Consider the following 22,157-nt stretch of genomic DNA (forward strand, 5'->3'; position numbering starts at 1 on the left):
TTTTTCCACTTTTTAAATTAAACTGTTAGTTATATAGAGTACCTTTATCCTTTAAGTATAGTTTTTGTGTAAATGGCACATTTAACATGCTGCATATAACTGAAGTAGCACAAGAAAATAATACACATAAGCTCAGCCCAAATTCCAATTCTCTCTGGTCTCCAGAGCTTTTCAAGAAGTTAAGTTTGGGGCAAAGGCTACACTAATAATGGAAAAAGTTTAAGAAGTTTTATTTTAAGGTATTTTAAAAACCCTGTAGCTGATAAATATTCTTCTTAAATCACCACTTGTACCAGCAGCAAAAAAAAAAAAAAAAAAAAAAAAAAAACTACTGAAGAAAAGGCATGGAGAACTATTTCAGGAGTAACTAACTGAATTCACAACAAAGTGGAGAAAACAAGAATGGATCAATCAGCATAAAATTGAAAAAAATTAAGGACTTGCTGAGAAAAAGCAGCTGAAATTTACTTAAATATTTCTGAAGTCAGTGTAAATATGATGGAGGATTCCCTTGTATTTTAATGGCTAAAACATTCTAAGGAATGAAAATGTTACATTAGCCAAATAGAAAATTATGCAAGCAGCTGAGCTAAAAAATGGAAATGGTTTACAATCAATTTGACTCAAAGGGATTGTGTAGTCTTAGATATTTTCATGCAATTTGTCAAAAATGTACAATTGATTTTTACTTTGATGAGTCTAAAATGCTGACCAGACTGTTTAATTTCTCTTGCAGTCATTATATGGATAAATTTATTTTGGTTAAAAATAGTTGCTTAAAACGTATAGGAAATGAAATCTTTTGATCCTCAGTACTCAATCAGATCAAATCATTTGAAAACAAATGGACATCTCTGAAGCTGTTCCTATCATTGTCAGTATATTTTATTCTTAATCTTAACACTAACCTAATCAGATATTAAGACTCTCTCTCTCATCGATAGTAACCTTTTTATTAAATGCCATAAATAAGAAATTAAGTCATACTTGAATTAATTTTGACCAATAGCTGATATCTTCCTTTAAGAACATTTTCAAATTCATAACTTCCACAAAATAAAACATTTTTTTATAAAAGTGCATTACAATGCATATAACTTTTAAATCAAAGTAATAAACCACACTAAATAAGTCAAGGATATATATAATAATAGTTCATAATACATTATCTTTTCATTAGAGTTCTGCACCTTTAAATCTTTTCAAATCACACAGTAGATTAATTCAATGTATCAAACATCAAGGCTTCCAGCTGTACCTCCTTAAAACTCAGCATCAAATCAAACAGTCTCCTGACAGCAGTGAAGTGGCAACTAGACACTCTTCTCATCAGGGTGGTTTTTTTTTTTTTTTTTTTTTTTGGACTCTCCAACTGTAGACACTCGACGTTTAGCTTAAATCATGATTTTCAGGGAAGAAATTCTTGAGTCTTCCCCTCTTCCACAGCAGAGGGTAAGTTTTTCTATTACACCTCTTCAAACACCTCTTACTTCTTTCAGTATATGAAAATAAGAAATGAAATTACTTTGTGTGATTATTTGGTTAAGAAACTTTTTATTAAGTTCCCTGGGTGCTCTGACTGCTGATGTCATCACTGTATTCCCAGAAGCCAGCACAGAGGAGGCACTTGGGAAATGTCTGAAACAGGTGGTTTGGTAGGGGCCAAACCTATAGGAGACAAGCTGAAAATCCAAAGGAGGCAAGGCAAACGGAGACCAAGGATACCACTGAAAATAAAATATACCTCTCAATGTATCTGAACACACAGATCTTTGTTTTATCATATTCTGGCTAAATTATCCACGAAAGAGTCCAAACCAAATGAAATAGGAATTCAAGGGCGGGGGATGTGGCTCAAGCTGTAGAGCGCTCGCCTGGCATGCGTGTGGCCCGGGTTGGATCCTCAGCACCACATACAAAGATGTTGTGTCAGCCAAAAACTAAAAAATAAATATTAAAAAAATTATCTCTCTTTCTCTTTTTAAAAAAATAGGAATTCAAGGACTTACTGATAAAGAAAATAAAACTATTGCAAAGGAACAAACAAGAGTAGAGACTGTCATCTGAAAGAGAAAGTGCTATGACATCATTCATTTTCAAAGGTGTAAGTAAAAAATCTTTGATCATATTAAATACAGCCAAGAAGTGATACAGGCATAGTGATCTTGTATTTGCCCAGAAGACTAATAAAATGCTGTAACAAAATCATTTTAAAATAAGATTACTATATGAAAGTCACAATAATAAATACAGTATACATTAATTTCACTTTGTTTTAAAATTCAGAGTAAAAGTCTCTTTCTGACTTACTCTTCCTGTTGGTGTGTTGAATGGCACAAGATAATCCAAGAACTCAACTGTATAATTAGATGCAAATAACATGATGTGCTAATTTATGCATCTTAATTAAACAAGATAAATTAAAACTTGAAATAAGAACCAATGGAATCAAAACACAAGGTACAGTGTCTTACTATATCAGGGTTACATTTAATCAATTAAGTCTTTCTTATTATTATTCCATATAGAAATAGGAATAGACAAATGCCAGCATATAACTACATAAGGTCCATTTATGTTTTACTCTTTGTATTAACCTCAATACACAACAGAATGCCTAGTAGATCGTATATACTTGATAAATATTTGTTGAACAAATATATGAATACCTTATTTGAAATCTGGGTCCATCAGTGTAGCAGTGATCTCTCTGAAAAGACATTTGCTTGAACAAAATCTAGCCTAAACTATATTCAGAAATTTATTAAGGAATTAAAGGATGGAATGGTATTGGTGAAACCTATCTATTAGAAATAATTTATGATTGCAGCAGATCATTTGAGCCTGATTCTATCTGGACCACCTCCTGGGTTCTTTCCTAGTTCCCAAATGGTTCACTGAGACTTGCTGAAGGATTAACTACATCAGAAACAGGACAAGATGCAGAGGGTTTCCAATCAACTCTCAAAGAAAACTTGAATTTCCTTAGTAAAAACCCTAATCCCTGTATGCTAGGATCATAGAAATTGTAGTGGAAAGAAATTTTTAAAAGCCTCTTCAGGCCTACCCCTCATCCATAAGATAATTGTCTCATCCATAAGACAATTAGTGAAAATAAATAAAAACAAATTGTCATCACAATCCTTATAAAAACAGATATTAGAGGCCCTACTGGTTACATATTTCTTTACAAATTTCCCCATTACAAGTTGAACAACAGTGAGTTAGAGTTATCTTTTGCACTGAGTGTCAATCTCATAAGCAGGAAGCAGAAATGCCTGAATAATCAGATTGGCCCTTATTCAACTACTGCCATTTAATAATCAGTGAGTAATATATTATGAGAATCTGTAATTTGTGAGATATTAATACTGCTATTAAACTACTTGTCTGCAATGTTCACTACCTTTGATGTTTTTGACTTAAAACGCCACCCTTGACTTAAAGTCTCCAACCAGGAGCCCAATTAATTAAGCAAAATTAGGGGTGTCTGACAGTGTATGTGCATGTGTGTGTTTCTGAAAAGTAATAAATATCAGGTCTCTTAAGTACAGATTAATTATACCATAATTTAGGATCAGACCCTGTTTGATAATATTCTAGCAGCTTCTTGGCTTTTATACTCCCCCAAAGAAATTCCTTTGAAACCAGTCCTTTACTTACACCAGACAAAGCTGAAATACTCTATCTTATTTTGTATGCCTTTCCAAATAAAAATGATTTTTCAAATAGACCAAAATCTCTGGTCTGCCAATGATAAAGAGTTCAACATCAGGGAAGAATCAAGATCTGTTTTTTTCTCTTTCTTATGTCATTATTTTTGGAGTATGGCCAGGTTATTCCTTGGTCATAAGGGCCCAAAATGTAATACTATTTGCATTTCCCCATCTGTTTTAGAAGAAGTTGAGATGTGCACTGTAAATTTTACATGTTCTAGAAAGAATTGAGCTGAGCTTTTAAATCAAGCAATTTCCTCAGGGGCAGGCTTTATTTTTCTGAGGTAGTAAAACACAATACAGTAGTAGTATCAATAGGAAGGGTGTGCATTTATATTGCATTGTTCGATCCCTTAGAGAGAGTGGGTCTAGTATGACAAGAATACCAACCATATAGCATTAATAAATCACTTTATTTTAGATCACATAGAAGAGGATCAAGCATAGCACTAGCCAGGAAGTGGCTTAATTCCCATCACGTGCCTTTTAAGTGTTTCTAGACAAGGTAAGAGGGTGAAATGGATGTAGTAATACAAGTCCTAAACTTTCTTCAATTTCTGAGATTAAAAAAATGTCTATCTCATTTCAGCAGAGAAAAATGTGCTGCAATTCTCCAGCTGGTTGTAGCACAGAGTGGTCTCAGAAAATGAATGACGTTTTCTGATTGTGATTTTAGCTGGTACAGAAACAGAATAAAATATAATTTGGTGTACCAGCAAGGCATATAAAGCCTTTCTAATCACTGGGGAGCTGTTTCCCTCTTTACCAAGAAGTAAGACATTTCCCTATTTTCTTGACTGTCAAGAAGTTAAATGCTTAGCTTTTTAGCTCTTTTAATTGTATGAATAAGCTGTAAATATTTATCTATTCACTTCTTGACAGCATTTGGATCATTTGCAATGTTTTGCACCACATCTGTATTTCTTGTACACAAGGATAAATTTTTCTAAGTTACGTGTACATTTTCTAAGGTACATATGTGTGTGGGTGTATGTGTGAAGCCAGAAAAAAAAAAAAACCTTCATATTTGTAGGTCAAAAACAGCCAAGTAACAGTAATTTTAGATGGTTCAACCTAATACTTAGTTGACTTTCTGGGTCACTGCAGGATTACTGGATTTTATGAAATTTATTTCCAGAATGGTGTTCCCATTTACATACTTCATATTTTTATTATGTGTATTTAAGGTTTATAACATGATGTTTTGATGTAGGCATAAATTCTTTCAACAAATTATGATATTCAACATCTCCCATAGTTATGCTTTTTGTGTGATAAAAGCACCTAAAAACTACTCTCAGAAAATTTTCAATAACTCATTAACTATGACATTGATGCTGTGCATTAGATCTCCATACTATTCATTTTATCTAACTGCTATTTGAGATGACAGAGATTAAACTGTGAGACTTTATGCTAAATGAAATAAGCCAAACACAGAGAAAAAATGATCTCATTTCTATGAGGAGTCTTAAAGGAAAAAAAAGGTTGAATAAATAGAAACAACAATTTTGGCTAACACAGGTGAGAAGGTAGAAATGGGGAGAAAAAGAAGGTCAAAGGGTACAAATTTATTTTACAATCAAAGCATATTATCAAGAAAGTTTTGTTTTGCTCCACCGTCCTCTGACAAATGAACACTCATCCCTTCAATAAGGAACTGTTTCTTCATATATGGTGCACTGGTGATATTCCTCTCTGCTCTTTTTCTTATTTTTTAATGTTTGTATGTTCCTTTTTTTATTTGTTCTTTTTAGTTATACACAACAATAGAATGTATTTTAACATATTATACATACATACATGGAGTATAACTTTTCATTTTTGTGGTTGTACTTGATGTGCAATTATACTAGTCACATATTCATATATGAACATAGGAAAGTTATGTCTGATTCATTGTCTTTCCCATCCCTCCTCCCTTCCCACCATTCTCCTTTCTCTGAACAAATAAACTTTTATTTTTTCCTCTCCACCCCAACCCACCCCTTCCCCCTGCCCTCATTATGTGTTAGCATCCATATATCAGAGAGAACATTTGGGCTTTGGTTTTGGGAGACTTTCTTATTTCACTTAGCGTAACAGTCACCAATTCCATCCATTTTCTGGCAAATGGCATGATTTTATTCTTCTTTATGGCTGAGTAATATTTCACCGTGTGTGTGTATATATCACATTTTCTTTATCATGCATTTGCTGAAGGGAACACAGATTGGTTCCATAGCTTAACTATTGTGAATTGAGCTGATATAAACATTGATGTGGCCGCGTCACTATAGTATGATTTTTAGTCCTTTGCGTATATGCTGAGTAGTGGGATAAGCCAGTCAAATGGTGGTTCCATTCCATGTTTTCTGAGAAATATCCATACTGCTTCCAGAGGGTTGCAACAATTTGCAGTCCCACCAGCAATGTATGAGTATACTGTTTCCTCACATCCACACCAACATATATTATTACTTTTATTCTTGATAATTGCCATTCTGACTGTAGTGAGATGATTTTTTTTTTAGCTAAAGATTGACATAATACCTTTATTTTATTTATTTTTTAATGTGGTGCTGAGAATCAAACCCAGTGCTTCACTTGTGCTAGGCAAGTGCTCTGCCACTGAGCCACAACTCCAGCACTCCGTGTAGTTTTAATTTGCATTTTTCTAACTGGTAGAGATGTTAAACATTTTTTTCATATGTTCGTTGACCAATAATATTTCTACTTCTGTGAAGTGTCTGTTCAGTTCCTTTGCCTATTTATTTACTGGGTTGGTGGTTTTTTGTTTTTGTTTTTGTTTGTTTAATGGTAAGTGTTTTGAGTTCTTTATATATTCTGGAAATCAATGCTCTATCTAAGGTGCAGGTACCAAAAATTTTCTCCCATTCTGTAGGGTCTCTCCACATTCTTGATTGTTTTCTTTGCTGCAAAGAAGCTTTTTAGTTTGATACTATCATATTTATTGATTCCTGATTTTATCTCTTGCCCTTTAGGAATCTTGATGAGGAAGTTGGTTTCTAAGCTGACATGATGGAGATTTGGGCCTATTTTTTTTTTTTCTAGTAGGTGCAGGGTCTCTAGTCTAATGCCTAGGTCTTTGATCCACTTTGAGTTTGTTTATTTATTTGTTTTTTAATATATTTTATTGTAGATGGACACAATACTTTTATGTATTTATTTTTATGTGGTGCTGAGGATTGAACCAGTGCCTCACATGTGCTAGGAAAGCACTCTACCACTGAGCTACAATCCTAGCCCCTTGAGTTGAGTTTTGTGCAGGTTGAGAGATGAGTTTAATTTCATTTATATATATATATATATATATATATATATATATATATATATCTTTATCTTTTAATTTTCCCAGCACAATTTGTTCAAGAGGCTATCTTTTCTCCATGTACATTTATGGTGCCTTCGTCAAGTACCAGATAATTGTATTTATGTGGGTTTGTCTCTGTGTCTTCTATTCCATACCATTGGGTCTACATGTCTATTTTGGTACCAATACCATGCCATTTTTGTTACTGTATCTGTGGAGTATAACTTAATGTCTGGTATTGTAATGCCTCTTGCTTCACCACTAACTAAGATTGCTTTGACTATTCTGGGCCTTTTATTTTTCCAATTAAATTTCATGACTGCTTGTTCTATTTCTATGAAGAACATCATTGGAACTTTAATAGGAATTGCATTAAATCTGTATAGCACTTTTGGTAGTATGGCCATTTTGACAATGTTAATTCTTCCTACCCAAAAACATGGGAGATCTTTCCATCTTCTAAGGTCATCTTCGATTTCTTTCTTTCGTGTTCTGTAGTTTTCATTGTAGAGTTCTTTCACCTTTGTTAGATTGGCCCCCAAAGTTTGTTGTTGTTATTGATTTTGTCTGTTTGTTTGTTTTTGGCTATTGTGAATGGAATAGTTTTCCTAATTTCTCTTTCAGTTGATTCAGCTCTGATGTATAGGAACACAATTGATTTATGGGTATTAATTTTATATCCTGCTACTTTGCTGAATTTATCAATAATTAAGTGGGGTTCATCCCAGGGATGCAACATTGGTTCAACATACTGAAATCAATCAATGTAATTCATCTCATCAATACCCTTAAAGACAAGAATCACATGATTATCTCAATAGATGCATAAAAAATTTGACAAAATACAGCATCCATTCATGTTCAAAACACCAGAAAAACTAGGGCGAGGAAGAACACACTTCAAAATTATAAAAGCTATAGATGTTAAACCCAAGGCCAACATCATTCTAAATGGAGAAAAATTGAAAGAATTCCTTCTAAACATCAGAACAAGACAAGGATACTCCTTTTTACACTTCTATTCAACATAGCCTGTGAAACTCTAGCTAGAGCAATTAGATAGAAGAGAGAAATTAAAGGGATACAAATTAGAAAAGAAGAACTCAAAACTATCACTATTCACCAATGACATGATTCTATATTTAGAAGATCCAAAACACTCCAGCAGAAAACTTCTAGACCTCTCTACTCTTTGTATCTGACATTAGTTTTCTGAATTGTTCATTTCATTCCTGAAGTACACTTGGCAATTAACATCTTCTACTTTCCTGGAATAGCTAGGTACCTTATAACTTAATTAAAGGGAAAAAAACAAAAACCTATCTGCAGCATGAGGAAGGTTCCAGATACTAGGATGATCAGTAAGCCTTAATCTTTATAATGTGAACCTGAGATTAGGATGATGGCATAAAAGTATCCTTGCCTACGGCCATGCCTGCTCCCATGAAAGTTATTCTCAACTCTTTTCTACACCAGTGTCTGCTTTTTGAAATCTCAGGTTACATGCTGTTCTCATCCAGATGTTTTGTAAGTCTCCAGCCAGATTTGATGGAGATTTGGGCCTAATCTGAAACTTTCTGTCAACATCAGTACATAATTATCCCACATATCTATAGGGTGCAGACTGATAATGTGAGATATAGACAATGCATATCAGAGCATTTCAGAATTTTGGAGCATTTCAAATTTTCAAACTGGCAAATCAAACTGTCTAGACTATGTAAATCTTCCAAAACCTGAAAACTTCAAATCTGAAATATTTCTGGTCCCAAGCATCTCCAATAAAGGACACTCAACCTATATCAGGGTCTTGGATTGCTCTATTCTCCAATCAATATTTTCAGAGTATCAGAAGGCGCTCAATACATGACAGAATTGCAGCTCATACAGTATGGTTTGTGGGCTCCTCTGGATGACTGTGCAGATTCGTTGTGAACAGAAGACCTTGTCTTCTTACAGAAAACACACAACCACACTACTTGGAGCAGCAAAGAAAAGATGACAGGAAGAGTAGAACAGGTACATGAGGTGGTAGTAAGTGTATTTCTTGTCTTTAGATAAAATAATGACATGTTAGAAGAAAAACTTTCCTTTTCAGGAAGCTGGGATATCCATGAAGAGAAATTCCAAGATGGTGTTGTTTTCAAATAAAACAGAGGGTAATAATTCCCATTACCCTTGGAATGGGACTGCATTACAAAGTTTAGTAACATCAGCCAAAGATTCTATTTTTTAATTAATGCATTTAATTGGGATAAGACATTAATTTTTCCCCTAGGACTCAGCTACACTGTGTTTTTCAATTAATGATCAATTGCAAAAGAAATCTCTATAGACAAGAAAAATTATCTTCTATGCTCTAATGCACAAATATGACTACAAATGGCATCAAAGCACACCAAAAAGGTTGCTTTATGAAGAATCAAATAGAGACTGTTAAAGTGTCTGTTGAGAACCTTTGACTTGTTAATTAAAATGTCAATTAATTCAGAGATTTTCTATGAGAGTATTCAAATAAGAACATACTATTTAAGAACATGACTCCTTTCTATCACGGTACAATTGAAAAAATAATTACATTTTTTAGAATTAGGCTGGCATACATCAATTTCTTAATAGGACACAGAACATTGTACAATATGTGCAATACATTTAAAATAAGAGCACTGATTAAACTATTTAATCAGGTATTTAAAAGATATTTATGTGAGGGAGCATTTGACATAGATTCCAGAATTAGCCTAGATTTAAATTTAATAGCTGCACTCACTAGTTACAAAAATACCAGCAAGTTTTTACTCTTTGTTTCCTCTTCTGTAAAATAAGCATAATGATAATGCCTACCTCATAGAGTAAGTTTGATATGTAAGTTAGTATTTACAAAGTATTCAAAACAGTCCCTTGTACATGATGTCCAATATATATTTGAAGGATAAAAATAACTTTACAATAGATTGATCTTTTGAAAATCAAATTGGTTTTGATCAACATTGGAAATTCAAGTCCAAATGAAATATAAAAAACAAATATAAAAATTTTTGCAAAATTCTACAATTTTTTGGATTGTGGGAATGTTTTCCCCTTTATACTATAGTGAATACCTAATTGTTACAATTGAAAGTGAAATGTCATAAATAATTTTTACATTTCAAGGATGGCCTAAATATTGCAAATTCTGTGGTCAATTTTTGGTCATAGCATTAATCTTTCAAAGTCAAACATTTGTGAAGTTTATTTTACATATTAAAACATGCCTGTATACACATGAACTATTTGAAAATTTTTAAGGAAAAATAACTTACACCATTATTTCTGTTGACATGAAGTAACGGAATAGAGGGTAAAAGGCTGACTTTGGAATTCAAATAAGATTCAGGCATTGGACCATGTATACATTAATTCTGTAACTTCAGAAAGTTTATTTAATCTCTCAGAACTTTAATACCCTCATTGTCAAAACAGAATAATCCTTCCTACCTTATAGTGTTATATTTCAGAATGGCAACTGAGGTAATTCAAGGATAATGTTTATCTCAGAGTCTGGATCAAAGTGAGTGCTCAATAAATGTTAGCTGCTATTATTCATTTTTACCATAAAAATACCCTTTAATCCATTTTAAGGTTCTTTTTCAATAAACCAGAGAAATTAATCAGTTTCAACTGATTCGGAACTTCCAAGTAAAGACATAGTAGTAAAGTCTTAGGACATTTGAAAACATTGTCTATATTTTGTATTCTAATTACTGCTATTGACACAAAATGTGGGATACATCTTTATAGCTAATATATAAACATTTCAGGAGAAAATTTTGTCTATATCTATTTCCCAAGTTAGATTATATTTCTCATTTTACATAAACAGTTCCCTAATTTAGAAGACAAAAAATCATCCTTAAAATAATATTTGTTAAGGTTACAATATGAACATTATTAACATAAATCTTTAGCTATGAAAGATTTATTTTCTTAATACTTTAAACTTTTATTGTCTTAGTAATTTCATTTGCCATAAATACAATGTATTTTACTTATTGCTAAATTTTTATAATCGTTTTCTAAATGAAATTATTGCTAACATCTTAATTAAGACACAGAATTCCCAACATTAACATACACAAAGAATATGTATGGAGTTAAAATAACTCCTACTCTATGGGCTAGGGATGTGGCTCAAGTGGTAGCATGCTCACCTGGCATGCATGCGGCCCAGGTTCAATCCTCAGTACCACATACAAACAAAGATGTTGTGTCTGCCCAGAACTAAAAAATAAATATTAAAAAGTCCCTCTCTCTTTTTTTTTAAATAAAAACTCCTACTCTAAAGCATCATATCATGAGTTTCTGTTTCACATGCTAAAACACAAATATTTTTTGTTTTTGATAACACAGTAGTTGTCATTTATTGAATGTGAAGATATTGCAAGGATAAAAGCATTTCATTTTCAACTTTTCCTTAAGTCACATTGATCACACTAATTGTGGTTCCAAATAAGCTTAATTTGCAGGTTGGTCCCTTGTTGTAATGTTTGTGACATTATAGCACTTATAACAGGGAAATTATTGCACAGACTGCTCCACAAAATTACCAAAATCATCTTCTATGTAAAAGCAACTAACATATAATTGCAGGTGCTCAATAAATGCTATTTGAAATTAAGGTGAATTGATCAAATCATCGAACTAGCAAAGCATGCAATTAACACTTGAGAGGATGATCCACAGATAAGGACCCTGCAATCTCAAAGTAGAATCTCAAGTTTTTAGAAGAGCCCCTATAGATTGAGGAGTTGCTGTGTGCCAGAAACTGGGTAAGCTCTTTAATAGCATATTTCACTTTAATCTTCTCAAAAACTCAAGTAACTCTTCTAAAACAACCCAAATTAATAAGAAATTTTCCAAGTCAGGTGGAAACAAGATTAAAATACATACAACAAAGTAAGAAATATTCCATTTACATTAGTGACAAGGAAATTAAATTCTTACACATAACAAGGAAAATAGGAGTTCAGAATGAAAACACTGAATATTTTTAAAGGATATAAGATCTAAACAATTAGAAAGTCCTTCTATGTTCTAGAATGGGAAAATATAGCATTATGAAATGCTACATTTTCCAAAATAAATATAGGTGGGGTACCTCTAATCCAAAAGTATGAAATGCTCCAAAATCTGAAAATCCCATACCTGACCTCATTTGACAGGTTGTAGTCAAAATTCAAGTGCAGTAAAAAATGATGTATGATATTACTTCAGAATATCCATACAATGCATATGAAAAAAATAAATAATTCCTCCATATGGTTGAGTCCTGTCCCTAAAATACACAAACACATTCTCTCTCTCTCTCTCTCTCTCTCTCTCTCTCTCTCTCTCTCACACACACACACACACACACACACACACACACACACACACCACACACACACACCCACACACCCACACTTACACGTCAAAATCTGATAAATCTAAAATCCAAAACAATTCTGATCCCAAGCATTTTGGAAAAGGGATACTCAACCTATATATAAGTTTAAGGCAATATGAATTAGTATCCCAATAATATAGTTTTAAAATAGAATCAAATGAGTATATTTTAGCATCCTCACCCCAAAGAAATAAAATGGCAACGGAAAGTGTGATCTTGCAATACTCAACCAAAAAAATAGTGGTATAAAATTGAAAAACCTTTAAATAAATTGTACCCTATATAGTTGAAGTTTATATAATGACATGGCACATACATAGAGAGTAAAATAATTACTATAGTAAAGTAAATTAACATATCTACCAACTCATTAATTTATTTTTGGTAAATACAACTAAAACCTACATGAGTGGAACTAGAGAACATTATGCTAAGTTTAAAAAAGGGAAAGAAAAATATTGTGTGATAGCACTAAAGATCAGTCAAAAATTCATATTTATGAGAACTATCTAGCATTTCAAAAATAACAGTTTCTTGCCACTCTGGCCTGGATCTGGAATATCCCCCAAAAGTTCATGTGTTAAGGGCTTGCTCCCCAATGCAGCAATGTTCATTAACAGAGCTTGGGGAAGTGGCTGGAGTATTCAGGTGTAACTTCAGCGGTGGATTAATAATCTGAATTTACTCCTGAGAGGAGATAGAAACTGTGGGCAGGTATGGTTGGAGGAAGGAAGTCACTGAGGGTGTGTCCTTAGGGATGGTATCTTGTCACCTTTCCCTTTTCCATGTGCTGGGTAGCTTTCCTCCTCTATAGGCTTCTACTATGTTTTTACTCTCCCTGGAATCTGCTGATATGAACTGAAACTTCTGAAACCCTGAGCCAAAATCAATCTTTCCTCTTTCAAACTGTTATTGTCATGTATTTTGGTCACAGTGAGGAAAGGCTGCCTAACACACACATAACAAATATATACCATTACCAACTTCAATACTAACTAAAATATTCTTTTAGGATTTCAATTTGTTTAGTCTTTTTCTTTAAAATTTTAAGTGAATTGTTTAAATTCATTTGAAAAATGTGTTGAAATCTTTTGGATTTTATTTCTAGCATTAGTGCCCTAAACAATATGTAGTAGACCTCAATAAACAGCTTTCATCAGTAATTCATCAGAATTTCATCAGAATTCTCACTTTTAAAGGAAAAGTAACAGGCATGGTGGCACACAGCTAATCCCAACAACTGCAGAGGCTGAGGAAGGAGGTTCAAGTTCAAACCTAGCCTGAACAACTTAGCAAGGCCCCAAGCAAATTGGTGAGACACTGTCTGAAAACTTAAAAATTAATAAATAAAAGGACAATTCTGTATTTTAACTATCAATTCAACTTTTGTATTGAGAACACTTGAGATGCAACAATTAGAAAATTAACTTCAGGAAGATAATGTTATTTTACCTTAGGTATATACTAGTTTTAGCCATGAGTATTAAGTGCCTAAGAAGAGTTTAAGAGCTGAATTACTGTAATAGTAATTAAACTTTAGAATACTTGATTCTACTTCAGTGAAAAATAGAGAGAAATATTTACAGATTCATCAGAACATTACAATTGCAATCTAAATATACTAAATAGAGATAGAAGAACATACAACTCCTAGGGATGTTAAATACAATGAGATAATACTTGTTTAATGTGTTGTCTTGCACATTGTAAAAAAATAAAATCTACTTAATAACTGAGTTCACTCTAACAGAAACATTTTTTAACTTTTCTTTCAATGCAAGACTCTAGAGCAAAATTATAAATACCTAGAAAAATAATTTTGTTCAAATTATTCCTGTTATATGACATATAAGAGAAGACCAGCTGCAATGATAGCTAACATTTCTAGGTGGTCACTATGCCCAATGCTAAGCATTAGTAAAGATTTAAAATTATATCAAATACATCTTAGGAAATACATAGATAACTACTCAAAATATTTATGCATATTTTATTTAAAAATGGTAGGCTGGGGAAATAGCTCAGTGGTGGAGAGCTTACCTAGCATGCTTAAGGTCCTGGGTTCAATCCTCAGTGCCACCAAAAAAATTATAAATAAATAAATACAAATTTGTGTGTGTGTCTGTATAGGGTAGGGGAGGGAAACCCAAAATTTGATAAATTGCTTTTAAAGACTATTCAATGTTGTGAAGAATAAGTGTGCAGGACAAACTTCCAAAATTTTTTTCTTTGACATTTCAAGTAAAGATAATAGAATAAATATTTCTCAGTGATATGCATGAATATATTAAGATAGACTAATAACTTTTTAATTAAAATATCAAAAGCATACTTCATGTCTTCTCATGTGTTTTTAGGAGAAACACTAAGCAATCTGTAATCATAGAGGAATAGTATGGTTAAATCCCAAGTTGTATCTCTAAGTGGAATGAGGAGAAATTAATTTTTTTTCTTTTTCTTTTGGTGATGCTAAGTATTAATGATTTCTGCATCCCTGCAAATCACCTAGCTGTACTGGCTATTTAGCCAAACAGTAGATCTCTGTGGTTTAGGAGAATGGAATAGGCCTTGATATACACCTACGGATCATGTGACATGGGACCATTCTTAACCTCCAAAAGCCTTATTGCTTCTCTCCCTCATCTATTTTGCTAAATTACATGAACTAAATTTTTAAGGTCAAAAGTGGTCAAACACTATCATTTTAAGATTTCACCACATAAAGAGAAAGACTGATCGATGTTAATTCCTGTAATTTCTGTGCTTCAGGTGTGGTTCATGTAAAAGGGTGGCACAGAGTAAGAACTCAATGTCAGCATTATCATCCCTCTCCTAATGGAGTAAAATGGGTGCTTCCAGTTTTAGTGTATAGTGGCTTCAAAATTTGAACTTGGATCGCTGGCTCTAAAATCATTGCCTTCTATATAGCATGGTATCAACCAAAACCTCTGAAACTCTGCTAATGATATCTAAGCTTTTCTTTCCAGAAAAAAAAAAAAAAAACTAACAATGCCAATTCTGCTTTCCAGGAACATTTTATAAATTAAAGGAACACTGATTCAATCTCTAAACAGTCTTAGTTCCCTTCTTCTTCCTCATCCTTTGTTCCCTTCTTCTTCCCTTCCTCCTCCTCCTCTTCTTCCTTTTTTTTTCCTTTTTTCCCTTTAATGGATTTGTCCCCTGGAATGGCTACTTGCCCAATAGTAACTTGGTGACCTGAAAGAGTTAAGGCAACTTGTACATTTGCATAATTTACAGCCAGGGAGTAGCTGAGGGACTAGGAGAATCTAGTTCAGTGGGCCATTTTAGAACCTCATTAAAAAATTTATTCACTACTTATGCTTTTCCTGATTATGTCCAGAATCTGAAAACATCAAAAATGTGTTTCTAAAAGTAGGGGGAGAAAAAGGGTAAAACTGACATGCCTCCATCTACAATTATAAATAAACTCTTAAATCATTCCTGTTTGGAGGCTTTTTCTTTAAACACAGAAACTTATTCATATATTCACATTAGGCAGTTAATTGAACAGAATAGAAGTTGCTATGGAAACAGTGTGGTATGCCCTGGTACTTAGTGAGGAAATGAACACTTCTAATTATCACCAAACGTATGATATTTCTGCTTCTGTACTCTATAGTTTTTAATGTACAATCTGTTTAATGAACAGCAAGTTGTTCACCCAGTATGCAGAGGGTGAAAGAGGCCTAAAAATAGATGATTAAATCCTCAGGTGTGAATATGCGAATTTTATTGAAATAAAGCAGAAAAAAATTGCTATTCTCCCCTCTTAGCAGTAAGAAGCTTTTTGAAGCCTAAAATTTTCCAGTTAAGACTAAAGGATAATGCTGCTAAACATTTTGTTCTTCCTTTAGTTCACTGAAATAGTTTACATAGTTAATCAAACTTTAAAAGACACCTGTGGGATGCAAAATTTCTATTGGCAGAGTTCTGTAGAGGAACAGAGGTCTGGTATGAGGGTACATGATTTACTCAGTTACAAAGCCAACTCCATCCAGTTCCATAAAGAGTTGCAAAAAAGCATGCTACTGGGAACCCAGAAACGGAAGGCAACAGTTTTCAGCTGACATCCATAAAGGAGGTGCTCATACCTGCTAGAATTAATCGTCCACTCATCTCTAGGCACAGTGTGTCCCTCAACTCAACTAGCAAGAAGGTAGAAACTAGGAACTCCCTCACTATGAGACAGAAGAATCTGCAAGCATGGGCAACTGTTCATACTCCTACTGCCTCAAGTTTTCAAAGGAGAACCTAGCTGCCATTCCCTAAATTTTACTGTTGTCAGTTGCATCAGAGAGAACCTTATCTAGTTTCTGCTCATTGGTTTTCTCTGGCTTTGCTTCTATAACATCCTGGGCTAAATGGACCGGATCCCCTTGAAAAACTACGTCTACAAGCATTGTTACTGGGAGTTATCTCCAGCACAGACTCCCTTAAAAAGACCTTGGGTATGCCATAATGGAAACTGAGGCTACAGTTCGGAGTAGTGGCATTATGTGCAATACCCTGTCAAGGACTCAACCTTTGGATGAGATAGCTCCTCCCCTCCTCTCCCAAGCCTGCTTTGTTCCTATTTTCAATGTTAAGTACTCTTGGTATATCCAAAAAGAAGGCATAATAAACAAAATGTCCTTGTAAGCTGAGGGGACAAGCTTTCAGCTGAAGTTAAAAACATGACATTTAATTAGGTAATATGACATTAGAATAGGATAATGACATTAGTATATTACTATATAAAACATTTATTTTTGGAAATGTAAGTTGGTAACACACAGCAGAAAATACTTAAGGATTTGTGCTTTATTCCAGGGAAAATTTCAAGTTGAAAGGTACATTGTATTACAATAGTCCAAGCAAGGAGAAAAAGAGAACCAGAGAGAAGGGAACCACATTATCCATAACTTTACCAGTAAAATTATTAAGTTCCACTCACAATGCACACTGAATAATGGTCACTGAATAAAACATGTGTGGAAGATCCTAATGTTGCCAGTTCAAGTTCAAAACGTCCAACTAAAGGCCACTTATCACAATTACACCTTAAAACACCACATTATTTTCTGCTCTGTGCGATTAATACAGCATTCTCAGAAATTCTATTTCACTTGACTTAGCACATGAAATTTATAAAACAAGCTGCAAATATTTACTGAATACTTATGTCCAAGCCAGTTGGAATTCTGTTACTACACTCTAAAAACAGACAGTATTTATGAACTTGAAAAAAATTCTGCCCACAGTTTTATACCTATATTATTTTCATGCAAGGGTAAAATTGTTTTAAAATATTATAGGTATTATTCACATCTGAAAAACTATGTTTTCAGCATTTGGGGCACTTTTTACAAGGTGATAAAATTATTTTCAAGTCAATGAACAATTAAGGTTTAGTGTTCTCATTGAATTTGAAAATGCTATTAAGAAATCTAAAATTCTGAAAAACACAGAAGACGTGTTTAGATTTAGGATTTCTGAGAAGCAATTTGCAATTGGGGGTGGAGGAATAACTTAATGGGTAGCAGAATAATGGTTTAATGATACAGATTGAAAAACTTCATCTATTTTACTGACAATTATGTTTCTTCTCTTAGGCTACAAATATGAAACATGCTGTTATACAAAATAATTTAATACTACTTTAACTTTTCATGATTAATTTTATGTATAGCTCATATTTAATTATTCAGTTTGGCTTGTTCAAGTCTCTTGCTTCTATAACTGTCCTTTTTAAATTCAAGTCACTACATATCTGTTCCTATTAGGAATGGTATTAATAGATAATAAAAATCATTAACACTTAATAAGAACTTACCATGTGCCAAACATTGCTCAGAGCATTTTATATGTAGTGAGCCATTAAATCCTCACAATGATTCTCTAAAGTAGGAAAAATTATGATTTTAATTTACAGATGAGGAAATAGAGGGTAACTAACTTCCTTAAAATTGGAGATCATTCATGGTAGTTCTAGGAATTAAACCCAGGCAGTCTGCTTCTAGAATTCACCTTCTTCACAACACTATTATTTACAAGTAATTTCTCTGCAAAGTATTTCTTATATTAATTATAAACATTACATACATTCACTATTTTACTAAAAAATATGAAAAGGCAAAAATCAAAGATTGTAAAAATCTAAAATCTATAATAAACCACTAAAATGGCAAGAACTGAGGATGACATCCCAGAATCATCCTGCAGTATCTGAAAGTACTTAAAGAGTTTAACCCCAGGTTAAATAACCTCAACCTCAATATTGGGATAAAATGTCATTTTCTCAAATGGATACCTGATGGCAAGCCATAAACCTTGGTGTCATCCTTCACTCTCCCTCTTCCAACCGACACTATAGGCACCCATCTGCATGTCCTGAACCTCCACCTTCCACAGGTACTTTGCACTTTCTGCACTTCCATAGCTCTGACAAATTCAAATGCATCATCCATAAGCGACAGCACCAGCCTCCCTCCTTCCATCTTGCTGGATCACATGCTTTTTCTACACAGAGTTCAGAGTATCCCCTTTTATTTTAATATGCTTAGGATCACCCAGTGGCTTCTGAGGCAACTCTAAGCTCTCCTATGGGCTCCCAGAGTTCCCACATGTCTGGTCCTTAGTCTGCCACCCCAGCTGTATTTCCTGCACTCTTCCTCTTATTCTCTGGACTCCACTTTGTCCCTTGCATGAACCAATACAAATAGATCTTTGTACTTGCTCCTGGTTCTACGGAATCACTTTCCCCTCTCTCTTAATCTGTCCTTCCATTGCTATTCAAAACATCTCCTCCTGTGATAGCCCTTTCCTGGCCAGCCCATCTAAGACAACACTCTCCTTCTCAGTCCTGCTCTTGTGTTCACTGACCTACTGGACTTTTCTGTCTACCTATTACTATGTAAATTCCTTTCCCTTAAGACATTATTGTATGCTTGATCCCTAGACTAGGGCATTCCTGGAAACTTACAAAAAAAGGTGTTGAAAGGATGGATGAATTTGGATACAGAATTATTTTCTATAATCATTTTACTAGTGTAAGAGGGAATGAGTATAGTTCTTTGTAATCTTATTTTCTTTAAGGAGATTGATTGTTAAAATCATGGCCTGCACTTTTCACAGATACTTTCATCTATAATTCTTCCCCAGGAGATGCTGTCAATAATTTAAAGGTTGGAATGTTTGTCTGTATGGTACTGGTAAGAATTATCTCCCTGATTTTATTTTTAAAAGAAGCTCTAGAAATTGGAGTATTCTTTGAGACATGAAGGACATGGGCATTAACATACCTCTCTCCCAGAGACCACAGCAGGCCTTAATAATGGTGAGCAGGTATAAAGCCAGCTTCCCTAAAATTTTCTTATCCCTAACTATGATGATTCTTAAATAATATCCTCCAGACTCACGTGGACTCCATTTTATCATTTGTGCAAGGGCTATGCCAGCACTCTGGATGTGCAAGAGATCTCCCATAACACAGTACCAATTCAACACCAAAGGCACCCCAGGCAAGCTGAAACTGAAAATGTTTCCAAACATTTCCACAGCCTCAGTTGCAAACCTGGGAAAAATCCCAAACCCTTGGGGTTCACTCTTGTTCTTCTGTAACATTCCCTCCTACTCTGACTCTGACTGAATTCTGTTTCCTTCTAATCCACTGCATAAAGTATTGTCAGATTAACTTCCCAGAAACACATCACTAATCAAGAGGCTCCCTTGGCTCTCTTGTGTCTAAGATGCACTGGACAAAAACAAGCTCTTCATTTTTAAAAAATTTATTTCCATTGTTTTACTTTGGGTCTTATAGAATTTTAAAGAAAAATCAAGCTGTTTTCAGTAACAGAAAAATACCATATTTTAACTAGAAATGAACATATTCATGCTCATACAAAAGTGCTGCAGCCTCCAAGTCTGCCCTGCAATGAGGCATCCAAAGCAGACACTTTGATGAATCACTCCACTCTCTGCCCTGATGTTTGCCAAGTCACACTCCTGTCAACATGGTTTGGTATCCATCAGTTTCTACTGTGACACTGTCTAACATAAAATTGTATCACAAATAGTACTGCCTGAAAAGCACTGTGTGTATTCCAGTCTCTGGGCATGAACAAATATGTACCTCATGCACCCATCTAGATGACAACAGAATTACTGCCTCTGCATCTAGTCACAGTATTGGTTTAGGAAATAGATAATGTGGTGAAAGGAAAATTTTAACTATATAAGTAATATACATATATATTCCATCCAACTTTATTTCATAAGGTCTTCCAAATCCAAATTAATTAGTAACTGGAACACAATTAATATGATTAATATAACACAATATGCCAAAGCCAGTAATGAAAATATGAGAACTTCATTGCTTTTCTAAATATTTTGGAACAAGTACAACTCGCTTATGCATCAGGTTTTCTTGGTGCTTTTATAATCACTCCTCCTCCAACTTCCAATTAAAAATTCATACAGATGAACATCATGCAGAGCAATAATGGACCTTAATCAACGCAGTGTAGTGAAAAAACATTGAAGGCTTTGAATCAGATCCTGTGGGTCCCCTGCCTCCTCTACTCAATTTCTTCTCACTATAATGAAATGATTGGGGCAAGTACTGTGCTAGAAAGTAAGGAAGCCAGAATGGCTTCATCAGAAGACTCTGAAACTTATGCTTCTCCCCATCACAGATCCCCACATACTGTATTCATCCAAATCTTAATATTCTTCTGGTCCCATGATATACATTGATAAAATGCTAGACAGTGAAATATGAATTATATGATAGTCATAGTGGGGGGTCAGTTATTTTCCTTTGCTGAGACATCTTGAGATCAAACAGGGCATGCAATGCGTGTTTGTGGTTAAGAGATGTTGCTCACCCACTGTACTGTTAGCGCCTGGCTTCTTCCTAAGAATTTAAACAAAGTGAGTGCCAGATTGTACCCAGAGGCTACAGTGGTTCATTTCTCAGATCTGATGAGTTGTTGGGGGCTTTGCTGGGTAGGAGGGCATTGAGTACATGTGTGCCAATGTCTATAACCATAGCAACAAAACAAGACCCAACAGCTATAGAAGGGCTTCTAATATTAACCATCCCCTTGCATTTCATAGTCATCAGTCCAAAATATAAGAAATGATCCCACAAATGTTAACTTGTAATATCACAGTTGTTTGCTTATCATTTCTAATACATATCACAGAACGTCTTGAGTTTCAGAATGAATGCATATGAAAACCCAGTCCTTCAAGAATAGTTCATCTTATGCATTAAAAATCAGAATCAATTGTTCTGCCCCAGACATGTACTGCATTTCAAAATTCTACCGTGATACCACCTGTGTTTCTCATTTTCTTTACCAAGTGCTCTATAACTAATGGTTTTCATATTGAGTTCTTATATACGTGTCAAAATATTTTCTTTTTGAACTTTTTATGTAGCCAGTTACCTTGATGCCTTTTTACTTGATGACACAAAAATGGATATTCAAAATCAGAACAGTTAATTTGAAGACAGGGTACAAACATATAGGTAAGTTCCTCACAGATGGATCCCATTGGAGTTTTGACATTTTTTACTCAAACACCTGTCAACATAATCAACATTAATAAAAATTACTACATTTATTGTGTATGGGGGGGAGTTGTGTGTGTGAGAGACAAAGAAAGACTTGTTATCCTAACTTGCAATCATCTG

This window comes from Urocitellus parryii, chromosome 5, assembly GCF_045843805.1.
Source record: "Urocitellus parryii isolate mUroPar1 chromosome 5, mUroPar1.hap1, whole genome shotgun sequence".
Lineage (NCBI taxonomy): Eukaryota > Metazoa > Chordata > Mammalia > Rodentia > Sciuridae > Urocitellus > Urocitellus parryii.